At 37.3% G+C, this 22,020-nt stretch overlaps 1 long non-coding RNA gene across 1 annotated transcript in view; it reads left to right on the top strand.

Moving 5' to 3' along the window:
• Positions 1 to 5,975, top strand: part of LOC106505636 (uncharacterized) — a 188,482-nt gene extending 182,507 nt beyond the window's left edge. Inside the window, exon 4 of the long non-coding RNA XR_014823508.1 lies at positions 5,813 to 5,975. This is a non-coding gene — a long non-coding RNA (uncharacterized LOC106505636). The remainder of the gene's footprint in view (positions 1 to 5,812) is intronic.
• The last annotated feature ends 16,045 nt before the right edge of the window (positions 5,976 to 22,020 follow it).

Raw genomic sequence — 22,020 nt, forward strand, 5'->3', positions numbered from 1 at the left:
AATTTTGTTGTTTTTAGGAGAGAAGTTGAGCTCCAGTCCTTCTATTCCACCATCTTAATCCCGTTTCCTGTTTTCATTTACTTTTAGTAGAGGGTCAGTTAGATCATTTATTCTGCCATGCTGCCAGAAACTGCAGTTGACATACTGGATCTTCAGAAATACCTATAATAATTCCAGAAAGATATCTCCATAATTATTTTTAAAGAATTTATTTAAATAACTTTGTTCAATTGACTTGCACATCTTGATAGCAAAATATTGTTGCTTAACCTTTTTTAACTGGTTACTTTTCTCCCCCTCGCATTTTTCTTTCTTATTTGGCTATTAAGTCAATAAAGTGCTTTAAGCCTTGTGGTCAAAAAAGTTATCTTATCCTTCTTTTTTTTTTTTATTTTCCCACTGTACAGCAAGGGGGTCAGGTTATCCTTACATGTATACATTGCAATTACAGTTTTTTCCCCCACCCTTTCTTCTGTTGCAACATGAGTATCTAGACATAGTTCTCAATGCTATTCAGCAGGATTTCCTTGTAAATCTATTCTAGGTTGTGTCTGATAAGCCCAAGCTCCCGATCCCTCCCACTCCCTCCCCCTCCCATCAGGCAACCACAAGTCTCTTCTCCAAGTCCATGATTTTGTTTTCTGAGGAGATGTTCATTTGTGCTGGATATTAGATTCCAGTTATAAGTGATATACAGCCACTATGGAGAACAGTTTGGAGATACCTTAGAAATCTATACATAGAACTTCCATATGACCCTGCAATCCCACTCTTGGGCATCTATCCGGACAAAGCTCTACTTAAAAGAGACACATGCACCCGCATGTTCATTGCAGCACTATTCACAATAGCCAGGACATGGAAACAATCTTATCCTTCTTATTAAATGGATTGATGTTTTAAAAAATGCAACTCAGCCTCCTAACACTATGGCTAACACTTTACATTCTGGTAGGGTGAGAGTTGATGGAGACCTTGCTAGATCTTGCAAAGTCAAGCTGTCTCTGATAAAAACTTTCTTCTCTTTCTTGACAATTAATCAACTAGTGGCTATTGAGTTTCTACCACAAATCTGTTATGTGATAATGGCAAGCTTGTTCTGATAGTCATCTGGTGTTAAACCAGATTTTCCCCAGTGTGAGGATCTTACTAAACAGATCTTTTATGATTACCCTTATTCTGCCCCTTCTTTCACAGATTCCCTCTAGGAATCTGTAAGCATAATTTGTAAGCATAATACAGAGAACTTCTAAATACCTCTCACCTAGATTATTAACAATAGACATGCATATAGAGAGAATATAGTATATATATATATGTACTCTATACTATCTCTCTCTATATATACTCTATATATACACTATATTGTCTCTATATGTATGTCTATTGTTTTATATATACATATATATATTTACTGTCTTTTCTGAATCATTTGATTGAATATTGCAACCATAAGACCCCTTCATCTTTTGGTGTTTCAGGATAAATTTCCTAAAAACAAACAAAGATATTTATTATATAACTACAATTCTATGATCAAATTTGGGAAGTTTAGCTTTGATACATATCGTAATTTAAAATGCAGTTCATATTCTAATTTCGACTTTTTTTTTTTTTTTTACAGTAATGTTTCTTTTAACAATTTCCCCCTGATTCAGGGTTCAATCAAGACTCACATATAGAATTTAGTGGGCATGACTCTTTGTTACCTTTTAATCTGGAACATTTTGTTAGCCTTTCTTTATCTTTTATGACATTGACATTTTTGTAGAGAAGAGGACAGTTGATTTCTAGAGTGAGTCTCAATTTGTCTGATATTCCTTAATTTTGAAAGGGCTTTGAAAGAGTTGTATAAACTACTGTCAGCCCTGCCTCCCATTCTCTCTTGAAATCCTCATTTACTCTGACTTTCTTCCCAATCATTCTTCCAAGATTACTTTTATTCAGGTCACCAGGGCTCTTCATGTCACAGAATTCAAGGGTCATTTCTGAGCCCTACTCTTACTCAAACATTCAGCAGAATTTTACAGAATTTCTTTCATCCTTTTCTTTGAGGTCATCACACTTTCACCACTAGCCTTCCTTCACATAGCTCTGTTCTTCATCTCTTTGCTCAGTGGCCCCTCCTTCTAATTAAATTTTGCTAGATGCTCCTAAGCTTGCATTCCCTAAATGACAAAATAACACATGACTCAGTCTTTAGACCTCTTTGCCTTTTGCAATTATTTTAAAGGTAGATTCACCAAACTAGAAAATGGATGTAAATATGGTTCCAAATCAATAAAACCAGCCTAGAATTCACTCGATGACTCTAGATCATGTACCCAACTGTCTACCTCCCATTTTGAACTCCTATAGGCATCAAAACTTAACATGTCATTACCAGTCTGTTGATTATTTTTATAAAGCCTGCCAGTCTTTTTACTCTACTCAGAATACAAATCAAAGTCCCTTATAGGGCATTACATAACATGGTTTCCCATTAATTTGCTGACCTTATCTCCCACCACCTCTCCTTTTACTTATGTTTTTATCCTGACACATCAAGTACACTTTACACTTGCTGTTCCCTCTGCTTGGAATTCTCTTCCTCCTTATACTTACATGACTTATTATCTTACTTCAGGTTTCCAGGGAAATAATTTCTCATCAGAGAAGTGTTTCATAACCATCTTATATATTGAAATGTTCCCTAAATCAGCCCTATCACTCTTTATTATTGTCTTAAATGCAGTTTTTCCTCTCTACCCTTTCCCCCACTAGAATGCTAGCTCCATGTGCATAGGAATTTTTCTTTGTTTATACATGCAGCTCTTAGAATAGTCCTTGACACATAGTGGGGATTCAGTAAACATCTGGGAGGTGAATGAATCAATATTCTTTCAGATCTTTTCTGTACATAGGAATATCTAAAAATTATTTCTATAATGCTCTCTCTACAGTTCCATCAATTGCTTTCTTACATAATACTGTGTCCTGAACATCTTTCTAGATCTCCAAATATAGATCTAAATCATTTTTAATAGCTTCAGAGTATTCCATTATATGGAGGTGGCATAATTGATTTATTCAAAGTCAACTGATGGACGGTTGTATTGTTTTCAATTTTTTTTCTATATCAAACAATGCTATAACAAATAACCTCATATTGAAGTCTTTTTGTAATCCAACTTGTCAAACAGCTTTTGAGTATCTGCTTTTGAGGTCTGAGAAATGGGATGGGAAAGAGGAGACAAATGTGACAGGGTTGTTGCAGTCAGGGAGCTTATGACCTGCTCAGAGAGACATATGACGATAAATAAGGATGATATATTTTCAGAGAATTTTGAGTGTTGCAAGACTAGTAGAGAAATACAATGTATTAGTAGAATTCAGGAACAGGAACTACCAGAGATAAAGAAAGAAGAAAAGAGGCTTTCAGGAAGATTTACATATTTAGATTATTTTATTTTTTTATAATATAAGATATTTTATTTAAGAAAAATTGCTGGGTAAATGCCATAAGAATAGACTGTAAGTATAATTAATCATATACAACATTTAGGAATATTCTGGGTATATAAAATAATATTATAATTGGACAATGGAACCAGAAATTCCATTGCTGATGGAATTTTACATGATTTTCTTTATTATTATTTTTTCTAATTAAATACAGTAAATATATATAAATGGGTTAATAAAATTGAAAATAAATCTAACAATGAACTGATAAAAGAAAAGAAGGAAAATAGGTTCCATGTGTCTATGACCTTGGCTAATGGATTCTGAGAATAAAGCACATTTAGACAGAGCCCTTTTGAGAAGCATCTTAGATAACTTGGTTGTCTATATATCTAAGGAGTCTAATTATATCTTTCTTAGGATAGTCACACAAATTTTGTTTTTCTTATTTCCATCCCTTTGCCAATAAAACTGTCAACTCAGCCTTTGTCCCAAAAGGATGAACTTTTGTATCACAATAGATCTTGACAAATTATATGAGAGACACCTTCTACCGTACCTTCAAGATCTGCCTAAATTCTGGATCCTAGATCTGCCTAAATTCTGGATCCTATATACTAATGTTGTGTGTTATAGGCTTTTCTCCCCAACATTTTAAGTTTTATTGAAGTCTAGTTGATTTACAATATTGCAATAATTTCTTCTGTACACAGATTGATTCAGTTATCCATGTACACACATACATTCTCTTTCAGATTCTTTTCCCACATAGATTATCACAGAATATTATAACAGCCCAGTACATATTTAAACTGTGCTTTTGTAAAGGTTTCATTCAATTGGCAAAGTTGCTGAGGAGGAGAGAGAGTACCATATAGTCAGAAGATGGTGGGGAAGGTTCATTCTCTGATTTGGCTAGGACAGAAGATCAGTGGGTAATAAGGCCAAAAATGTTGATTGAGTTGGGAGCATATGGCACATAAAAATTTACTGACAAGTCAAAGAACTAGGGATAAAAAATAGCATAGAAATTGATCTATTTGACTTACTATCAGACTTTTTCATTTTGGGGAAAAAAGTTAACCTGAGTTATCCTGGTCTGTGGGAAAGTGGATTCATTATTTTCAGATATTCTTGTATTTGAAGAGAAATGGAAAAATCTGTCTTTTTAAAAGGTAATACTTCCAGACTTTTAATTGCTGGCTCTTATCTCATATATTTTCAAAACCTGTGTGTGTGTGTGTGTGTGTGTGTGTGTGTGTGTAAACCACAGAACAAAGCGACAACAACAACAAACCCCCCACTGCATTCTCTCCTAATGGGCCATAGGTATCCTGTGAGTCCTTGGTTTATAAACTCTGCTCTGAGCAGACACTAACCCCCTAGTAGGGTGAATTTCATTCTTTTGGACCTTGAATCATAGCAAAAATTCCATTTTACATTGAGACCTAATATGCACACACAGAAACATATATAAACTTAACTTTTAGAAAGTAGTTAATCCCAACAGCTTATTTAACTGAAAGGAAAACACTCTGATCAGGTCTACTTCAATCTAGTCTATCCTATTCTCAAAAGATATATTTGTCTTGACTCACAAAGCTTTCATAATTTATTGAAAATCCTGTCCTCACTATGATGATTATTTTGCCATCTAAATCTGTGTTAGTTGGTAATAGCCCTTGAGTTGAGTATTTAGAATTTAGAGAGCCAAATGGCTCTGAGTAGGGTCTGCTTTTTGTCCAAAACCCACAGTCTCAGCAAACATAACAGGTATTTTACAGTTGGATGTTGGAACTGGGGCCTCTGAAGGTCTCCACAAATCTTCTATTCTGAATCCCAAGATCCTTGAGTCTGTAACCCTATTATTTAGCTAGATGAGATGGTCAGCTGATGTCAGCTAAGAAACCATTTGTGGCTGACTCAGCCAGCTACCCTCCAATAAAGTATCTGTGAACCTCAGCGGGAGATGGAGATCTTTATGATTTTAAGGCCAAATGGACTCAGCTGACCACTCTTCCAGCTCCCTCCTCAACCCCAGTCCAGGTCCGAATTGATAGATTGACCATGAAGGACAAGTCATAAAGGGCCTTATTATTTAAGCTTCATGTGAGCAAAAACCTTCCTGGTTACTAAGAAACACAAAGGATTTTAGTTACTTTGGAATTAAATGTAGCCTAGAATATTCAATATTTGTCAGGTCATGTTGCACATGAACTACAGTATTCATAATGGATGTGTCACCATCATAAATATGACAAGGACATTTTCAAAAAGATGATTATCCACTCTGATGGGAGTGATATACAAGCCTGAGAAATTAACATTCTCACCACTGTCTTGTCTCTCTTTGCTTTGCATTATTTAGGGATCTCTGGTGACTTGACTGAAGTCCTCCCTGCCCCCCGAAACACACAGAGTGCTGAGTTATTGGAACACATGCCACCCTGATATCAAAGGAAATACCCCTGTTGGAGGAGTTGACATTTCCCCTCTCATCTCTGGGTTAATGAGAAGGCCTGTATTCAAAGGTACCTTTGTCTCAGTGGGAGCACTGTAAGACATCTTTGGTATTGATTTATATTGGTTGCAGGTACATGCCAGATCAAAGCACATGAGAATGGGAGAAAGAAGCCAGATGCAGAGCTGATTCAGGGGAAGAACTGAAATTTAGGACATTTTATTTCTTTGTTTAGCTAAGCTGTATAGTAATAACTGGCCAGCATTTATTATTTATTATTTTATATTTATATTTGTATTTTATTATTTATTATAGCATTCATTATTTATTCTTGTTATTTACTATTGAGCACTCATCATACATAAGATCAGTGGCCTCCAACTCTCCTGTTCATTCAGATCTCTTGAGAGGCTTTTTAAAACTACGTTTTCCTGGCCCCACCCTCAAAGACTCTCATTTAATTGGATATGGGTGGGACCCAGGCAATTACATATTTTATAACAGTTCTCAGCTGATTCTAATAGATAGCCACGTTTGAGAACCACTGTGTTAGATATTATTTAAAAGCTTTTAAATTATTAGCTCTTTGAATCTTCATAATAAATCTATAAGATTTCTATTATTATCCATTATCCTCAATTTTCAGATGAGAAAATAGAGGTATAGAGAATTAAACATCATGTCTATGAGCATGGAGGCCAGTAAGGGGTGGAATCCAAATCTGAATCTAGGTAAAAAGTTGCAGAAAGATGACCACAAAGGAAGAGGAAAGGAGAAGCAGAAAGTTTTAGAGCATCTGCAGGCCTGGCTTTATGGGTGTAAAACCTGTGCATGGGCTCTGGAGGGCCTCATATTTGGTTTAATGCTCTGTGTTTCTGCCTTGAATTTATTAATGCTTTTTAAACAAGAAGCCTCAAATTTTCATTTTGCACTGGGGTGCACAAATTGTGTAGCTGGTCCTGAGTTTCAGACTCATAAAATGGAATACTGACCATTTTTCTCAGTTTGAATCATGTGTTTGATGAGGTAGGTGATTTCTTCCATGGAGTGATTTCAGCAATTTCAATGAAGCAGAGACTACCCCCTCCTTCTTTGAGAGTTCTTTTCCTAGAGCTGGAAAAGCCAACATCAAAGGCACTGACAGTAGAGCAACAGAACTCTGAGTTGCATGCATTGTTATGCAAAGGGACAGGGTTGGGGGAGTGGGGCAAATAAAAAGCAGTAAGACTCTAAAAGATAGGTTCTCACATCTTTCTAAATAATAATTGCTGACATTTATTGAGTTCTTTATATGTCATAAACACCGTTTTATGTAATCTATATGCATTGTTTCCTTTAATCATTACCACTCTATGAGATTTATACTCTCAGAGTCTATGCATGGGTTTGAAAAAAAATTTCCAGACTCAAAGCAGGGGTGAAAGGAAAGATAAGTTTATTGAGCTAAGGGATGATGCTAGCACAGTGTGATGAATTCCTAATGATCAGGGAGAGCTGACCCAGAGCATGTGGTTGTGTCTCTTTTTATAGCCTAGGGACAAAGGAGAGAGGAGAGGTTCTTATGATACACTTGCTGGTTGGGTTGGGGCATATATTGCCCCAGTAGGAGTGGGATGAGGAGTGGGCCAAATACCTTTTCTAGTAGGGGGCAGAAAGGAGTAGGCCAGGTTGTTCAGGAGGAGCTTGAGGACACTCTAACAATTGCAGTAAGACAGAAGGGGTAATAACGGTCTGATAATTTTTAACCCGGCCGGAGGCAATTTAAGTTTATCTCATTAGAGAGGCCTTGACATCCCACACATACTATCATTTTACCCCTTTTTTATGGATGCAGGAGATGAGATATAGAAAGGTTAAATAACCTTCACAAGGTCACAGAACCACGTAAAAGAAGGAACTAAGGTTTTAACTAGACCTGTGCTCTTCCCCACTACACTATGTTGACTCTTAGAAATTAATGGACCAATTCCTTATGTGTTCACCTGAGCTCCTGACCACTGCACTCTTCAAAGATGCTCCATGCAATCTCCTCTCTCATAATTCCTTTATGTGGAGGGAGTCATGTGTCCCAGGAAACAATTAAAAATGATCAGGAGTTAGGAGACCCAGGTTCTTGCCCAGATTCATCCCTGCTGTTTTCTTGTCAGATAATTCTAAGCAAGTCATTTCATTAACTCATTTATTTTTACTCCATCATCACTTATTCCGTAGTTACTCACAGGGCACTTTAAGTGTGTTAGGTACTATGTGCCTTTCTGGAATTTCAATAGCAAATAAGAACAGGTCTTTTCCTTCTTGCAACATAGCTCATTCTGAAAAGGAATTTGAGGTATTTAACTACCGGTCTCAACAGAAGTGAACTGAGTTGGGAATGGGAATGATGGAAGATAATAGCTGTTTAAACTTAAAAATAGAAGGATTGCGAGCTGCTGTTGGACAAATGCAATATGTTGATCTGTTATTACGTGGATTTCCACCTGTTAGACATTTTGGGTTACTTACCGAGTTCCCAAGTGTGAGTTGCGATTACATGGCCAGAGATCTCCTCTCCTGTTTGAATCCTACATTCCCTTTAAGACTAATACTAGAGGTCCTGTTGTAGAAAGGAAACTGACTAGTATCCATGAGGATATAGGTCTGATCCCTGGCATCGTTCAGTGGGTTGGGTATCCGGGATTGGTGTGAGCTGTAGTGTAGGTCTCGGAAGGGGCTTAGATCCTGCGTTGTTGTGGCTGTGGCTGTGGCCAGCAGCTGTAGCTCTGATTCAACCCTTAGCCTGGGAACTTTTATATGCTCCAAGTGTGACCCTAAAAAGCACACACACACAAAAGACTAAGACCAAACCCATCTATTTCGATTTTTTTCTTTTTCTGGAATTCTATAAAATTGAATCATAATGAGAATGATGATTCTAAGAGTAGCTTACCATTATGGAGTACTCATGATGTGCCTGATGCATTGATAGTATTTATTTGCATCAACCCAATGAGATAGGTACATTTTACAGGTGAGGGAACTAAAGGGAAGGAGCACTAATCCTAGATACTAAATCAGTAGCCAGGATTCAAATTCTGTTTGGCAAGGCTCTAGTGTCCTGTCTCTTAAACACTGCTGTGGTCAACCACTCATTTAGTATTTCTATTATAATATAAATATATTATATATGCTTATTTGTATTACATATGAATATTAGTATTTTACTTTTTGCATGTTGATATAGCTCAACTTATTTAGTACTTACAATATTATTGTATGTTGACTTGGAACATATGTCATGTGTTAGCTTCCAAGCTCCTGAAAAAAGCTGTATTTTAGACTTAATGTGTTATGCAGCACTTTAAATCATGTCTTTCATGGTGTAGATACTAAAACATATTGATTGACCAAAATCCAAATGGAAAAATATACAATAATGCTTAATCTCAGGTCAAGAAAAAAAATCTACAAAATAGTGTATATGAAACCATAATTTCTCTTGATTTGACATCAATTCTTTTTTTGCCCAAATTTCTAGAATTTTATTTAGAAAAACAGATTTGTTTTCATCCAATTAAAGAGCAGTTAATGTTACTGAACATTTTTCTATATCCTAGGTATTGTCTAAGTGCTCTACCTACCTTAAGTCATTCAATCTTCATAAACATAGTGGGTGTATTGCACCTTCCTGCCTGATTTACCCTTTGGCATTTATAGTTCCTCCTTGTAACACCAGTGCTTCAGGTGAAGCAAGCCTGTCTCTAGTTACAGAATGAGTCTGATTTGTTTCCTATCTCTTTGATGGTAATTGGTGTAGCTACTCACGCCTAAGAGAGCTAACACTTCCTGGAAAAAAGATTTGGTTCAGGAAATGTCAAATGACTCCATGTAAGTAAAGGATACAGGATGGGAATTGCTGAGGATATTTAGAATAGAAAGTCATGGAAAGATGGCTTCCCTTGGCTGTGGACATTGCCATGGCAAAATGTGGCAGCTTCTCCAAGACCAGCTCAAGGATGAAGTCAACAGAGAGAAAAAGGGAGGTACAAGAGAATCACAAAGAAACAGATTCTGGGTTCTGATTGGTCTGCCTTATCTGTAGGACTTCTTGGATATTGAGCCAATAAATTCCCTTTATCAGTAAGCAGGGTTCAAATAGACTTCCTGTTCCTTTATGTTTCTTGTCTCTAAAACCATTCTATTACAGGAATACTCTGTTATATTATGTACCAGTATTAATATAAAAGGATACACTGAGAATCAAAATATGATAATAAAAATACATATAAAATTTGTAAAGTGCCTAATATTTTTACAAGTACCTATTATACATTTGGATCTCTTTGAGTTTCTCTAAGCCTAATAAATTAAGCTATGCGGGTAAGTTTGCAATAGAATTTTATCCTACTTAAGAGATGGGTTCTAAATACATAGGGGTAACATTATGTATAATCAAAGATACCTTTGGGAATCCAAGCCTTTAATATGTATTTTTCTCTCTTTGTTCCATCATTCATTCTATAAGTCAAAAATATTTAGTTAGTGTCACATACTGACAGAGTCATGACAAGTTCTCTGATCTTATGAAAGTTACTTTCTAGTATTGGAGAAAATTACTAAATAGATAAAGAAGATAATTATAGACTGGTGTGGTTTCTAGAAAGACTGGGGTTATTGAGATCCACAAGGAGCAGGAGACATTTAATGAAAGTTGTCAAGGAAAGATTTTCTGAGCTCTGAGGGATGTGACTGAGCTAATCTGTTGATAAGTGCCCAGGAGAGCATTCTAGACATAAGGAAGAACAGTAATGGAAAAAACATCACTTGTGAATATGTTTGCTGTGTGTGAGGAACAGAACCATCTACTTGGACAGGAGTGAGTTTTGGGGAAAGGTTAGGAGATGAACTCACAAAGGAAGGCAAGTACTGGAATCCACAAAAATCTTTGGGTGGGGTATGGTATAGAAATTGAATTTTATACTAATAGAGAGGAAGGGAAAACCATTGAAAGTCTTTGAGCAAAGTAATGGCAGCTCTGACAGGAGGTTGAAAAAGAATCATGACAAGGGCAAAGAGGAAAATAAACCCAGTTAAGAAGCTACTGAAGTTCACAAAAAGCTACAGTGGTGTGGTAGGGGAGAAGAAGAGAAGTGGTTAGAAAGCAAATGTATTTTGGAAGAATAAAGGACAGAACTTGGTGATGTTTGGATGTTAAGAATGAGTCTAGGGAAGGAGGGCATCAGTGATGACGCTTAAGTTTTTGTCTTCGTCACCTGGGGTCAAGGGATGCCATATGCATGGGCAGGACTGTAGTATGAGCTTTAGAACGATAACTAAATAGCTCTTATCAGGACCTGTAAAGTTTGAGTTGCACAGTGGGTGTGCTATTTTTCATTTGAGAGAGAGAGAACACAAAAAGGGGGGTAAATGATCTGTCCAAAGTCATATGATAAATAAATAACTGGAGAAACTGATCTTGAACTCAGGAGTGTCTGAAGACACAGGTGGCTCCCTTAACCATGAGCCCGCATGATTTTAGCAGTGACTGACCAATTTAGTTGTCACAAGATTATCAAACACCTCACAAATAGTAGTGAATACATGCTTACAAGCTTCACAATGGTAGCAACAGCTTTTAATTGTTTGTGAGCATCTCTATTGACAAACCCCACAGAGCCAAGATGGGAATGTCAATAGTGCTACAAGACTAAAGTGGTTGATGGAATGAGTAGCAGATATTTACTTCCTTGGCTAATTTTCCTGTCCTTTGGGTATTATCATCTCCAGTAGTTCAACTGCAGAAATTCCTTCTTCAGGTAACTACAGAATTTATATGCAGTAGTTGTGTTATGTGACAGAATTCAATATAAGAGCATATACTAGTAGGTGAAGTCAGATAATGATACAGATTATTTTGACCTGGCATTTGTCTGCTACAACATTATTATACAGAATATCATTCTATATTTGAATCTTACTGAGGTCTTAAATGAGCCTGGTGAGTTGGGTTATAGAAGAATTTTTATAACTAATATTACAGGAGAGTTGCATCTTATTTGGCAGTTGAGTTGTGAAGTACATAAGCAAAATCTTGTGTATAGTCAAAACTATCCCTGAGAATTCTATTTTTCAAAAAGTCTAATAGAGCTAGTTTTCTCACAAATATGAGACTTCACCGGTGTTTGTTCCACTCACAACTGGTAAGATGGGTGTCTTCTCTTTGGGGTCATACCATGCCAAAAAAATAGAGACACAGTGCAGCAAGATGCTCACTATTTCTTCCTTCCTTTTTTCTTTGCTACCCTTTCTCCCTCTCTCCATCCCTTCCCAAAATTTTATGTGCTCCTACATGACAGATATTATTCTAGACACTGGAAATACAGTGATGAACAAGAGATAAGTTTTTGACCTCATGAGGCTTACAGTCTAACACACACCATGAGTGGCACAGGCGATGCCAGAACAATGGTCCAGGCCTCCTAAAGCCCACAGCCATTGCCATTAATGATTAGAAAACTCTTGCACTAATTAAATTGTTTCTCTTTATTTGCTGAGTGCCTAATTTGAATTTGCTTAAAATAAATTCCTTTCAGATGCAATTCTGTGTTCCTATTATATATGTGAAAAATAGGCTTCAACAAGTGACATCCCCAAACTCCAGCTGATGTAGAATTAGGTCTTGAATCTAGATTTTTAAAGTCCTAACTTCTGCCCCCATAAGCATCTTTATTTCTTCATTACAAGGTCAGTCTCTTGGACCTGAAGTTTGTGTTTCTCTTGTCTGGCCTAAAATTTGACCTCTTGTGTCCCTGTTCTTGCCTTTGTTTACTGACTTTTCCCTGCATTGATGTTAATTTTTATGGTTTTTTTTTTTTTAATTCTACTATTAGTCACACAAAAAAAAAAAAAAAAAAGAAAAAAAAGAAAGGAAGAAAGGACTTCTTAATGTCTCCATTGCTCAGTGTTTTGCTTTTGAGGTCCTTTACTCTTGGTCAAGATCAGTCTAGACATGGTTGTTTGGTGGGAAGGGACTGACTTCAATTTAGTGACCTCTTGCCCCTTCCAGTTTCCCAGGAGATTCCATTATATTCTTCCAACCCAGGTAGGGGACTGTCATTTTTACTGAGGATAAAACCATTTAGGAGAATGTCCCTCTGAAGTATCATTTATCTTCCATCCCAGTTTCTCCTGTAGACATGGCTCTTATCCAAAACACTGTGATTTATTAGGGTTTCTATTTAGGGCTTTGTTTAAAGACACTATGCTCTACACTGTGGGGTTGTTAAAGTAAGATATACTCATATAATTAAATTTAGTGTAGAGAAATTGGTAGAGGGAGGAGAGAGCATTGTTTAAAGTACATAAAATTCTTGCTGTTTGAGACTTTGGAACCCTTTGACTGTGTCATGTCAGGCTGTCCTCTCCTATTACTGGGCAAAAGTAGAAATTATAAGCAATGTCTCTTCATTTATCTGAATATGCTCTATGACAGAGCTGCTCTCCATGTTTTGGAGTAGTTGCAACCACAATTTTATGATATGATGACTTGGTTTAATGTCACGGTCATACAGTGAAGTTTGTACATTTACCTGAGGTAAGCTGTAAAAGGAAACAAGTGATCACTTGCAAACAGGCACCTTTTACAAGTTAGCTTTAAAAAATAAGAGAGGTAAGAAGGTGGAGCCTCCTATAATTAGAGCAGTATCATTTGGTGAAATTAGCACCAAACTGCTATGCCCTTAATTCACTGTGGCATCTTAAACATGTTGCCACATCACTGAGCCTCAGTTTCTGTCAGGGTAAGTAATGTTAGCTGCAATAGCAGAAAACTTCAAAGTTTCAGTGATTTAACACAATAAAAATTTCTTCCTCACCCACCTCAGTGGGGAGGTGGGTTCTAATTTTCCATATTGTAGCCTCACCATTTTTAGCATATAGTCTCAAATTAATACTATTTTAGAATTTTTAAAATGGTTAACACCATTGCCTTCATGAGGATCTGTCTTTGACACTAAGGCTATTCTTTGCTTGTGGAATTTTTTCCTCTTATTTTTCTCCTACCCCACTAAATGACTACAACATTAATTTGGATAATAATGGAAGAAATTTATCTCTTTGATTCTAAATTCTTAGCTTCCAACAAAATGCCTAGGCTGTAACATATGTAACACTTTAGGCTTCCTAATTAAATATTTAAAATAGCAAATATAGTAACACTTAAGTTTGATGATTCCAGAAGTGTTCTTCGGAAAGCTTCAGCTATAAAAACAAACACATCTAGTTGATTCAGAAAAACACATTGTTTCCAAAAAGCATTTCTTCCATTTTCTTTATGGAATTACAATATTTTTAAAAATATCCAAATTCTTCTCTCTTTTCTTTCTCCTCCAAGAAAAGAAACCGGACATACCAAGTACTACTGGGGATTTTTTTCTTTTGTTTAAGTAGAATATTTGCCAGCACCTGAAGGAAAACTAATGCCAGTACAGTAAGTAGGAAAAATTAGAAGACTGTAAGGAAATATTGCAAAGAAATAAAGAAAATGCTATTTGGAGTGGATTAATCTGCATGGGACATATTGGTGAAGGATGAGACCAAAGAGGCATGCAAATATATTTGCAGTCTTTAATTAAGAAAAAACAGCAGAAATACAAAAAACCATAAGAGAATACTATGAACAACTGTATGGCAACAAGTTTGACAATCTGGAAGAAATGGACAATTTTCTAGAATCTTACAGCCTGCCAAAACTGAATCAAGCAGAAACAGACCAACTGAACAGACCGATCACTAGAAATGAAATTGAAGAGGTCATAAAATCACTCCCTACAAATAAAAGTCCAGGACCAGATGGCTTCACAGGTGAATTTTATCAAACATATAAAGAGGAATTGGTGCCCATCCTCCTTAAACTCTTTCAAAAGGTTGAAGAAGAAGGAATACTCCCAAAGACATTCTATGAGGCCACCATCACCCTCATTCCAAAACCAGACAGAGATACCACCAAAAAAGAAAACTATCGCCCAATATCATTGATGAATATAGATGCAAAAATTCTCAACAAAATCTTAGCCAACCGAATCCAACAACATACCAAAAAAATTATACACCATGACCAGGTTGGGTTCATCCCAGGTTCACAAGGATGGTTCAACATACGCAAATCAATCAGCATCATACACCACATCAACAAAAAAAAAAGTCAAAAATCATATAATCATCTCAATAGACGCAGAAAAAGCATTTGACAAAGTCCGACATCCATTCATGATCAAGACCCTCGCCAAAGTGGGTATAGAGGGAACATTCCTGAACATAATCAAAGCCATTTATGATAAACCCACAGCAAATATAATCCTCAATGGGGAAAAACTGAAAGCCTTCTCACTCAAATCTGGAACAAGACAGGGATGCCCACTCTCACCACTGCTCTTCAACATCGTTTTGGAAGTCCTAGCCACAGCAATTAGACAAACAAAAGAAATAAAAGGCATCCATATAGGAAGAGAAGAGATCAAACTGTCACTGTATGCAGATGACATGATACTATACCTAGAAAACCCTAAGGACTCAACCCCAAAACTCCTTGAACTGATTAATAAATTCAGCAAAGTGGCAGGATATAAGATTAACATTCAGAAGTCAGTTGCATTTCTGTATACCAGCAATGAAACATTAGAAAAGGAATACAAAAATACGATACCTTTTAAAATTGTACCTCACAAAATCAAATACCTCGGAATACACCTGACCAAGGAGGTAAAGGACCCATATGCCGAGACCTATAAAACTTTAATCAAAGAAATCAAAGAAGATGTAAAGAAATGGAAAGATATTCCATGTTCCTGGATTGGAAAAATCAATATTGTGAAAATGGCCATCCTACCCAAAGCAATCTACAGATTCAATGCAATCCCTATCAAATTACCCATGACATTTTTCACAGAACTAGAACAAACAATCCAAACATTTATATGGAACAACAAAAGACCCAGAATCACCAAAGCAATCCTGAGAAACAAAAACCAAGCAGGAGGCATAACTCTCCCAGACTTCAAGAAATACTACAAAGCCACCGTCATCAAAACAGTGTGGTACTGGTACCAAAACAGACAGACAGACCAATGGAACAGAACAGAGAACCCAGAAATAAACCCTGACACCTATGGTCAATTAATCTTTGACAAGGGAGGCAAGAACATCAAATGGGAAAAAGAAAGTCTATTCAGCAAGCATTGCTGGCAAACCTGGACAGCTGCATGCAAAGCAAAGAAACTAGAACACACCCTCACACCATGCACAAAAATAAACTCCAAATGGCTGAAAGACTTAAAGATACGACAGGACACCATCAAACTCCTAGAAGAAAATATAGGCAAAACACTCTCTGACATCAACATCATGAATATTTTCTCAGGTCAGTCTCCCAAAGCAATAGAAATTAGAGCAAAAATAATCCCATGGGACCTCATCAAACTGAAAAGCTTTTGCACAGCAAAGGAAACCGAAAAGAAAACAAAAAGACAACTTACAGAATGGGAGAAAATAGTTTCAAATGATGCAACTGACAAGGGCTTAATCTCTAGAATATATAAGCAACTTATACAACTCAACAGCAAAAAAGCCAATCAATCAATGGAAAAATGGGCAAAAGACCTGAAGAGACATTTCTCCAAGGAAGATATACAGATGGCCAACAAACACATGAAAAAATGCTCAACATCGCTGATTATAAGAGAAATGCAAATCAAAACTACCATGAGATACCACCTCACACCAGTCAGAATGGCCATCATTAATAACTCCACAAATAACAAGTGCTGGAGGGGCTGTGGAGAAAAGGGAACCCTCCTGCACTGTTGGTGGGAATGTAAACTGGTACAGCCACTATGCAGAACAGTTTGGAGATACCTTAGAAATCTATACATAGAACTTCCATATGACCCTGCAATCCCACTCTTGGGCATCTATCCGGACAAAACTCTACTTAAAAGAGACACATGCACCCTCATGTTCATTGCAGCACTATTCACAATAGCCAGGACATGGAAACAATCCAAATGTCCATCGACAGATGATTGGATTCGGAAGAGGTGGTATATATACACAATGGAATACTACTCAGCCATAAAAAAGGATGACATAATGCCATTTGCAGCAACATGGATGGAACTAGAGAATCTCATCCTGAGTGAAATGAGCCAGAAAGACAAAGGCAAATACCATATGATATCACTTATAACTGGAATCTAATATCCAGCACAAATGAACATCTCCTCAGAAAAGAAAATCATGGGCTTGGAGAAGAGACTTGTGGTTGCCTGATGGGAGGGGGAGGGAGTGGGAGGGATCGGGAGCTTGGGCATATCAGACACAACCTAGAATAGATATACAAGGAGATCCTGCTGAATAGCATTGAGAACTATGTCTAGATACTCCTGTCGCAACACAAGAAAGGGTGGGGGAAAAAACTGTAACTGCAATGTATACATCTAAGGATAACCTGACCCCCTTGCTGTACAGTGGGAAAATTAAAAAAAAAAAAAAAAGAAAAAACTTCCAAAATAACCAAATAAACAAATCAAAAAAGAGTAAATGAAAATCAAGGGGCTGCTGCCTATACTGTTTCAAAAGAAAAATTTAAAAGGAAAAATTAAAGGTGTGAATAGTACAGAGTGGTGAAAAGGGGAAAGCAGTATATAAACTATACAAGGCAGGAAAGCAGGATGGTTAAAGGCAATGGTGTTGAGTCAAACAAGTTGGGACTAATTTCTTGGCTCTTCCCTCCTACCTGTGGGACACAGGGAAAGTGGCTTTATTTCTCTGACCCTAAACTTATTCATCTGAATATAGAGGTCTAATTACAATACCTATTGCATATTACTGCTGAGAGGATTAAAAATCACATTGCAAGTGCTCATAAAAGACCTTTTATTATCACTTTTCTTATTGAATTTGGATTACTTTGGAGACATTTGGAGTGAAAAATAAAGCTTTTATTATAAATGGGACATTTAGTTATTTTAAAACTTTTCTTAAAAAAATAATGAAACCACTCTTTAAGCTCTTGTAAGTGATTAATAGAAAGTTGCTGTGGTTGAAGGGAGAAGCCTGCCTACTTGCTTCTATTCCTTCCCCACCATAAGGTGTTATTCAAAGAAATAATATAGAATGCCAGGAAATCTACAGTTTGCCCTTTGAAAACCATTAGATAAAACCAAATCACCAGTGGCAATTTTTAAGGTGAACTGTGAGAAACTCATGGTGCAAGTAGATCTGTTTCCCCACAGGCTACATCTAACTAGAGATAAATAAATATATCCTGGGGTTTCCTTGTGGCTCAGTGTGTTGAGAACCCAACATAGTGCCTGTGAGGATGTGGGTTTGATCCCTAGCCTCTCTCAGTGGGGTAAGGGTCTGGTGTTGCCACAAACTGTGATGCAGGTCACAGATGTGGCTCAGATATGGTGTCACTGTGGCTGTGGCATAGGCCCCAGCTGCAGTTCTGATTCAACTACAGCCAAGGAACCTTCATATGTAACAGGTGTGGCAGTAAAAAGAAAAGAAAAATAGCCTAACCAATGTAAAGCTTAGGAACCCCCCACCCCAATACTGAATTTCAGTACTAGAAAGGAGGAAAAGTGCATGAATGATATGCCTGACTACTGATGTTAGAATTTAATTGTTTTCATTATTCCTAATGAAAATTTAGGTTGCATAATATTTATTTTAACCTTACAGGGCAGGTGCTGCTTCTTAGTATCATTTCCCCACTGCCTCCCTCAATATGTGGCACTTAACGGTACCCAATAAATATCAGAGGAAGAAAAGAACGATGAAGCAAGTCGATAAAGGAATGAATCTTTGCATGAAAGGGGCCAGGACACATGGAAGTGCATAAATGGATATGGAAAAGAAACACAAAGAAGGGTAAATTCAACCTGGCTACAAATAGATGAACTAAAAGAAGGAATGAAACTTCCCAATTTTCAAAGAACAATAACATCAAAAATATGTGTTTCTCTTCTGTCTTAAAAAGCCCATAATTCTAGGAGTTCCCGTTGTGGCTCAGTGGTTAACAAATCCGACTAGGAACCATGAGGTGGCGGGTTCGATCCCTGGCCTTACTCACTGGGTTGAGGATCCGGCATTACCGTGAGCTGTGGTGTAGGTGCAGATGCGGCTCGGATCCCATGTTGCTGTGTCTCTGGCATAGGCCGGCGGCTACAGCTCCGATTTGACCCCTAGCCTGTGAATCTCCATATGCCACAGGAGTGGCCCAAATAATGGCAAAAAGACAAAAAAAAAAAAAAAAAAAAAAGCCCATAATTCTAATTTTGAGTTTTAATATTCTGTCACTCTTTAAGCATTGTTCCAGACTGCCTTAATGGTAGTGCAGTTGATAGAAATTTGGAATTCAGGATAGAAAGCCCATTTGGAAGAAATGAAAAAGAATTTATTGGGGCCTATTGTGTTTGAAGTTTGGACACTGAAGCAGAACTACCTAGGAGGCAACTGGAAATAAGGGATAAACTAGAATAGATATAGATGAAATGTGGTTCTCAAGTTCCTCTCCTCCAGGAGAATGTAGTTTTGACATAAAGAGCAGTCTACTAGTGAGAATTTTCAGTATGCTCTGAACGTGTCATTATGTTATTTCTAAGCCTTGGAGAACACTCATTATTTGGGTGAATTGATTACATGGAGGTTGCTCAATAGAAATTCCAAAATAATGACAATGACAAAAGCTCACTTTTACTGAGCATTCACAGTGTGTCAGTTACTTCAGTGTTTTCATGTATTTCTATATTTAATTCTTCCAGCACTTCGGTGATATAGATCAGGAGTCTGTAAACTTTTTCTGTAAGGACCATATCATACGTATTTTAGACTTTTCATTAACCATACAATCCCTGTAACAGCTGCTTATCTCTGCCCTTGTAGAGGAAAACAGTCATAGATGATGTTAATAAATGAGTGGATTTATTCCAATAAAACTTTATTTGCCAACTCTGGGTTTAGAATATTACTTCCATTAATGTTTTTTAATCAACAGAGCTTACTCAATTCTGTCTATACCAGAGCCCTTTCTCTTGATCACACCGTTATATTACTCAAAATAGCCTCAGAAAGAACATCAACAGAAGAGTGATGGCTAGATTGGAAAGAAAAGAAAAGAAAAGAAAAGAAAAGAAGACACTGGTATTTAGACACAGGGAGACCAGACTGCAAATATAATCCACCAGCATCTAAAATGAGGGAATAATGGTAGCAATGGCTGGGGGAGAATTGGTATGTGTCCATCATAGGGATAAAATCACCATAGATTTGCAACTGACAGGATACATGACAGTGCACTAGGACCAGGAATGCATATGCAGGGGTAGCCAAAATATTATGGGCAACCAGATCCTGATATTGTGCTTGTAAGCTACAGCTGGTAAAACAGATAAAATACTGCTACACCAAGAAGGTAGCCAACCCTACATTTATGATCAAAATGCTGTTTACCCCTAGCAGAAAGAAAATCCATGGGGTTTGACCATCAGTGTGAATCTCCTGAATAATCTCCGTGTCCTGTCGGAGTCTCAACATTGTGTCCATTACAGAGCCATCTTCCCTTGTTGACCTGGCTTTGACCTTGCACTTAATCACTGACATACTTAGGTAACCACTCAGCAAGACTGTGCAGAGAAACTCCCTGTAAATCCATGACAAACTGTCACTCACATAAACACTCTTGCAACTACACATTGTTCATAGGACCTAATAATACCTTTTGCAGAGTTGCCTTTGTGGTGCAGTGGAAATGAATCTGACTAGCATCCACGAGGATGCGGGTTTGATCCCTGGCCTCACTCAGTGGGTCGGGGATCTGGCATTTCTGTGAGCTGTGGCATAGGCAGCAGCTGCAGCTCTGATTCGACCCCACCTCTGGAACTCCTGTAAACTGTGGGTGTGGCCCTGACAAGCAAAAAATAAGAAGGAAAGAAAGAAAGGAAAAATACGTTTTGCATGTTTTTTTTTTTTAATTGTTATTTCCCCAACACAGTTTTTTTTTTTTTTTTCCCACTGTACGGAATAGGGACCCAGTTACACATACATGTATACATACTTTTCTCTCCCATTATCATGCTCCATCATAAGTAACTAGACATAGTTCTCAGTGCCACACAGCAGGATCTCATTGTTAATCCACTCCAAAAGCAATAGCTTGCATCCTTTAACCCCAAGCTCCCAATCCATCCAACTCCCTCCCCTTCCCCTTTGAGGTTAGTACTTAACGCTTTTTCTGACCATGTTGCCCATCTCTGAGAGATGCCACAGGGTCTGTACATGGCTAAATGCTCAAGCTTCTTCTGCTCTCTTCATTGGAAACAAACCTCTTTTTCTTCTAGTTTCCTGCCTTCTGGATCTACTTGACAGCACTAGCTAAGGTCCACCTTGAATTAGAGCTGTTTATGCCCATGGCAGTTTCCTTAACTAGACTGCAGGTAAGTTGAGGGCCAAAGGCACTGTCTCCTTTGTTCTTCTAGTCTTTGGATTAGCACAAAGAGGTCTGCTGGTTGACTCCATCATCAGATAATAAAGGCTCCAGGAATCTATATGGTTGGGGGAGGGAGCTGAGGGACTATGAAGGTTCATAAACAGATTTTTAGAACCACAATAGTAGAAATAAAGATGATTAAGTTTTCAAAACCTCTTCACAAGCCAGAGGGCTATAAAGTTAGATGTACTTTCTTCTGTTGATAAAAGAAATACTGGGTAGTAGACATTTAAAAAAATTTTTTTAGTATGTGTATCTAAAAATATTTCAGCTACTTGGGGAAAAGAGAAAATAAAGATGCCATGGAAGTAGAACTGATGTAATTACTCTCATTGTAGAAGCCAAAAATGCAAGGCACTCAAGTTCCAGTCTGCCTTATAGCTCCTGCATGGGCTAATGACAGGCTAGGTAAATCAGACTGGTCACCCCAGGCTTTGTGTGTTTCTTAGTTTTGGATCTCTTGAGAGTTCATCTTGTGACGTGGTTTTTGGTTAGTTTTTTTTATTTGGGGGGTAATCCCAAGGAGCTCAGGGGAAGGAATGGGAAAGTGAGAGAAAGGATGGAAAGAAACCCACTAAAAAGAATAATGGTA

This window comes from Sus scrofa, chromosome 13 (genome assembly GCF_054392235.1).
Source record: "Sus scrofa isolate SSC_HxYL_T2T_F1_AM1 chromosome 13, Sscrofa_HxYL_maternal_Yorkshire_Landrace_v2.0, whole genome shotgun sequence".
NCBI classification, from domain to species: Eukaryota; Metazoa; Chordata; class Mammalia; order Artiodactyla; family Suidae; genus Sus; species Sus scrofa.